Source organism: Microchirus variegatus (assembly GCF_963457635.1).
Source record: "Microchirus variegatus genome assembly, chromosome: 7".
Classification (NCBI taxonomy): Eukaryota; Metazoa; Chordata; class Actinopteri; order Pleuronectiformes; family Soleidae; genus Microchirus; species Microchirus variegatus.
This window is the reverse complement of record NC_139808.1, coordinates 4,369,109-4,375,145: the sequence shown is the minus strand read 5'-3', so window position 1 is coordinate 4,375,145 and position 6,037 is coordinate 4,369,109.

Genomic DNA, 6,037 nt, shown 5'->3' with positions numbered 1-6,037 from the left:
CCAGCAGCCATTATTTGTATGATATCTACAGTTTGTCTTCATTACTAATGGTCCAATGCATCACTTGGTTGCCTGGAATGTGAGTGTCATAACAAATAGAGGCCAGAATAGTTGAATGTATGGTATTAAATGGTATATTATACCAGCACATCGTATGTATTATTGTCACTCTCCCATGAGAAGTCTGAAAGGTGAAGGACTGGAATCACATAATTATCTTTGTGCTCGTCATGACAGTGAACGTGTGGTTGAAAAGCAAACGATGTGTCTCTGTGATGAAAGAAATGACAAAGGATGTTGTTGAACCACAAAAAAGAAATCCCTTGTAATTATCTCCATGACTAAACTATGTCTATTATGCCATCTTACAGATACATGTGTAAACTAGAAGGCCCTGAGATGGGTCAATGATTGGCAGAAACATTGATTTTGATGAATTGTTTTTTTGCAGTGTCAGTTTTTGCAAAAAACTGACCAATTTGTTCCTAGCGGCAAAAAATGTCACCTTCCCAAAATATATATACATATATATAATATATTTATATTTTCTTTTCCACTTTAAATGAGTCAATCTTTTAAAACTACTTCAGCCTGAAATAGACGTATCAAAAATGAATTATATTTTTGGCATTTTAACCCTTTAAAGGCTAGTATATTTACGCACAGGCCTTTCTTCAGACAACACAACAGTCATCTCATTTACATCCTGATTAGCAGCAGGTACGAAACATACAGAACCACACACAGCGTGATCCATCTCAACAGACAGGTCAACAGGAAGTGTGCTCACTTTATTTTACACCAGCAAGATCTTTGATATCATTAATAATGAAAGGGATGATATCATCCCTCTCAGCTTCATCAGCATGTGCCCAGTATGCTTCACTACTGGGTGGCCTGAGAGCTACTGAATGCTCCTCCCTAGCCGAGCACTAAAGCTGTGTGTATGTGTGTAGCGAGTCTGTGAACCAGTGTGTGTGTGTATGTGTGTATCAATGCTAAATGTGTTTTTTTTTTTAAATCGCTGATTTGTTAAACTTCATATCTTCCCTCTGTTGCTCTGAATGTAAATATGACCTTTTGTTGGACGTCACACTCGTTGTTGCACGCGGAACAAAGGACATGTTGAATTCAAGTGGACTAAGTAGATGCAGTGCACTGGCTGAAGCTTGTTTGTTGAACCTGAGTTTTGGATGTGTTGCGCTCGGCTCTTTGTCCTGCGTTTCCCCTGGCTTTTTTTTCTCTCGGCGCTTTCCCTCACAGTCTCCTTTTTGTTGTCGCTGAAAATTGTGCATCAATGTAGTCTAAAGCTTTCTCAGCGAAGTGACCCGTGTTTAAATGTGCTCGGGGCGTCGTGTTGAATTGCTCAAACAAATTGCTGTTGATATGAAAATGTGGGATGGTGTCTCTATTGAGCTGGAGGTTGTTTTTTTTGCAGTGCACTGAATGCTAAATGTGGCTGAAGTTATGACTTTGTCCTTTGTCAGTCAGTTTTGACTGGGCTTACGTCCAGACATGTTGAATATATCACATTTTCTCTGCATTCAGAGTTCCCTCTATAGAATGAAGCTTGGACAAGGTTAAGTCAAGACGATGATCCTGCCTTCTTTCTCTTTGTATATATTTGCATTTGTCCTGTCTTGGTTCCAACTCAATCAAAGGTCCAGTGTGTAAGAATTAGTGACATCTATTGGTGAGACTGCAGACTGTCACTTCCTCTCACCCCTCTCTTTCTCAAGTGTGTCAGGGAACTACGACAGAAGCCTTTAAAAACCAGAAAAGGTGTCATTCTTCTTCACTTCTGCTTCAAAACGCTGGCTGCTTTGTCCATGTGTGCTGGTGTAGAACCCTGTGGTCTTTGTAAAACAAGGCATTTGCCTGAAGTGCATACATAAGGGACATATTTGACCCTTTTCACTAGTGTCAACTGCCACTAAACTACAAGAAAGACCACCTTAACTGAAGCACTACTGTGATCTCACACTTACAACTTACATTAACCATCACATACACACAGAACATTTATCTAACAATACACCTCTGAGGTGCATTTCTTTTGCAGTGGACATTCATGGCTTGGTATCAGTCAAAATGTAGCTGTTAAAGCACAAACAAGGGACAAGATGATGACCACACCTTTGGTTACAATCATGACTAGAAAACAGCTTATTCCCCTTTTTAACACATCCTTGAACACTTTTCTATTATGTATGGATGTAGAAGCTGATTCTCTAGTTTATGTCACTTCTTAAACATTAATGAATGATAATTATTCATTAATATTTGAACATTTCACATAGGAATACAGTATAGTCTAGTTTGGTCTTTTTTGGCCTTCTGCTACAGTAACACTTTCTTTCTTTGCCGCTCGTCTCTTAAGTCCTCGTTTGTCCTTAAACCTCTTGTGCTTTGGGGGGGAAACTAGTTTTTTGTCTGCTGCCAGTGGGGAAGGTTCACACCAAGATTTGTGTTTTCCCTTTGTGTGTCTTACACAGAACGCAAGGTCCATTAAAGTGGAATTCACGGCTCGTCTTTTGAGAGTGATCACATCTGTTACGAGTGTGCATTGTTTAACGCTTAATTAACTGGACACATTGTGACCAATCAACGATGAACATCAGCAGAATGACTTTGGTAGTTGTTGTACGTCTGTTGCAGCTGGTGATTCGCACTGTTTTGGCATGGATACTTTGTGAAAGTAGGGTTCTTCCCCCCCCCCCTCATAAATATACATAAAACTGTTATTTTTGTTCTATATTGGTGGCAACCACACTCTTAGAAATAAAGGTGCTTAGTAGAACCAGATAATGTTCTTTGGCTTGTCATCATAGGAGAACCCTTTATTCAGGAAAGGGGTTTAAAGGGTTATCTGGATCAAAATGGTTTTTACTAGAACCATTAGTGTTACCAAGAACCGTTGAAAAACCCTTTCTTCGGGAAAGGGTTTTTCAGAAGCAAATGGTTCCAGGTAGAACCTCAACCTCAGGACCCTTTTGGAACTCTTATTTCTAAGAGTGCATGATGGCCAAGAGAGAGAACCAGATACAGGAATGTCTACATTGGTCCCACCTACCAAACCCAGACACTATATCCATGTTTATGTCAATGTTTTTACATTTCAGAAGGCTCAACGGATGAATTTGTGGATTAACGTGCTCTGGATTAAATCCATTATAAACATAGTGCAAAGCCAGTGTGTTCTACTAATGTGGAGGGTGCCTCACAACACATTACAACATCATGTGAGAAGAGAAAGACCGAGGAATTGATCCACAATAGTCCTTTCTCTATCCTTATTTTCTCATTCTAGTTCCCTCTCTTTACATCTTTATTCTCCTGCTTTTCAAAGCTTACTATTCCTTACGTTTCTGCCTCTAACATACACTTCTTTTTAAATACCCTTTTCCCTCGATGTCCTCTCTGAGAGATGATAGGTATCATAGCAACAAGTCTTTTTTTTTTGCCCAGTGTCCTCACCAGACAGCAAAGTGACTTTGTCCCTCCTGACTCCCACAGCCAATGAAACAACAACTTAGTGTTCCCTTAAGAAAGACACGGCCAATCACTTTGAAGCATCTTGCTTGTCCTGGAGTCACAAGGCCAGACGGAGAATGGCTGAGGAGCATGACTTGTTGCCATCTTGTCAACAAGTTGTTGCCATGTTGGGGTTTTTCTATTTTCGGACATGCTTTCTCGTAACAACGCAACTCTGACATTGCGGTGCACGACTTACTCCTGACCTTCACAGCTTTGTTGTTCTCACGACACTAAAAACTGTCACAAGTTATATTTTGTGTGATAAACAGCAGGACGATGAGTCCTTGTCGTTTGTGTGTGTGTGTGAAATTATAAATGTTTTATTCTCATCTAGCATTCCTCCTCTGATAGTGTTGTACAGGGCAACATTAATAAAGGACCTGACTTTGCCTGAAAAGCCCAGCGAGCGTTTGCCAGCCACTTTGGGTGGCCATACTTTTTATGCAGGGCACTTCCTTTAAAGCTTCTAATGACGAGTGACCCTTGCGTGAAGGGAGTCTTAGAGACTAGGTCAAGCTTTTAGAGTCAGGGGAGTTCCTAGTGCACCGAGTCTTTCACGCCTGGAAACCAGGCGATCAACTTATGTATGAGCAAACCGTACAAATCCTACAAACTGCCCTTTTTAAGCCCAAAGAGAAACTTGTTTCGGTTTTTTTTTTAAAACAGCACGGGTTATTAGAACTTTATGACGGGCCGATCATTCATCATTAGCTCCTGACAATAATAGTTAAATAAGAGAATCCGTTAACGTATGCTCGGCTGCAGCGTGACTTCTAGTTGAGACAAAGAGATGTGAGTTGGTATGCTGGGAGTAAAACCCTGGGAGTAACTGCACTGACAAAGGGAACCAAAGTGTTGACATCAATTGATATATCAAACACAGTCACTGCCACGCTGAAGAATAGGACTTGACTTTCCACAAGACTTGAACCAACAAACACCTGAGGTAAAAGAGAGCTAATTGTTGAATTGATACAGTTTTGAAAGTATTTTTAGTTGGTGCGTCTACGTATTCATGGTAGAGCTAAACGTTTCAAGCACACATGGTTGGTGTAATGGTTAGCACTCTTGCCGCAAGAAGACCCGGGTTCGAGACCTTTCTGAGGGACTTTCTGCATGGAGTTTGCATGTTCTCCATGTTGCATGTTCTTCTCGTGGGTTTTCTCCGGGTTTCTCCCACAGTCCAAAAACATTGGGGATTGGGTAAATTGCACATTCTAAATTGACCGTAGGAGCGAGTGATTGCTTGTCTCTGTGTGTCCCTGCGATGGACTGGCGAACGTCCATTGCAGGGACGTGTTTCTCATTTCACTAGTAAAGCATCGTGCTCTACCAGCTGCAGTGGTGTATGACTGAAGAAGCACCCACATAAAGTGTGTACAATTATTTCTAATGCTCAAAAAAGCCCTGGCCTTTCAGCAGTTTCACAAATGCTTCTTGTCCTTGCAAACATACTGAAACATACTGTATTCAATGCGTACCCTACGCAGTGGACTGCACTGTACACTAAGCACTGGTCCATTTGCCATTGCAGTGACATAGAAACCAACCACCACCTGTTTTTTTATCGTGAAACATTCTGTGTTGATCATTTATAGAAGTATAAACCTGGCTATAAACATAACCTCAAAATCATAATGAAGACTTAATAGTTAATTGGCAATTCTCAGCTTTGAGCTCTCAAAAGCCTTTAACACTGATCTTCTTACTGTGTGATGTAGAGGAATTTCAAGAGACAAAAAAAAAACTGTTGGACAAGACAGAAATGACTAGTAGTTAAACCCATAATCCAGAGTACTGTAATCCCTTCCTTCAATAAGGACGTGAGTAGAATGTGGTAAAGTGCTAAAGTAGTTTTCCGTACCTCTCTATAACTGTATTAAAGGTGCAGTGGGTGCGCATTAGTGACATCTAATGGTGAGACTTCAGAAACACAGTGGTGCAAGATGGCAGCATTAGTAAATCTACTGAAATATGTTGAAATCACAGTTTCCTTTTCTCACAACTGTATTTACGTTGTGGAGATGTGACAGAGACACTCAGGGAGCATCTGATGACAATCAAAAGAGGCCATGTTCATGATTATCATCGCAGGTCCACATCCTCCTGTGTGACCTAATAGGATTTAATACCACTACACTGTGTTGTTGCTATATTTCAAGTGCTCTAAATCAGATGCTTCCTCTGACATTGACTCAACCCTCGTCTGGTGTGGGTTTTTTTTTTTTCTGCGCAGGAGTAAGGCTCACGATGCGAGTGCCAGGTTTGTTACCACATGGCTTTTATCCAAGCTGAGGCGCTTGAGAGTGAAGCGCCTGGAGAGCAGGAGCACAGACGCAGGTTATCCATCGCCTGCTGCAACATCCACCGTCACTCTGCCACGTCTGGGATCTTCCATTCTGTAAACCAGGGTCTCACCAAAACCACTTCACTCAACGTGGATCCACATTGTTCTCTTTCTCCTCTGTTGACCTCTCTTTCTTTTTTTTTTTCTCTCCCC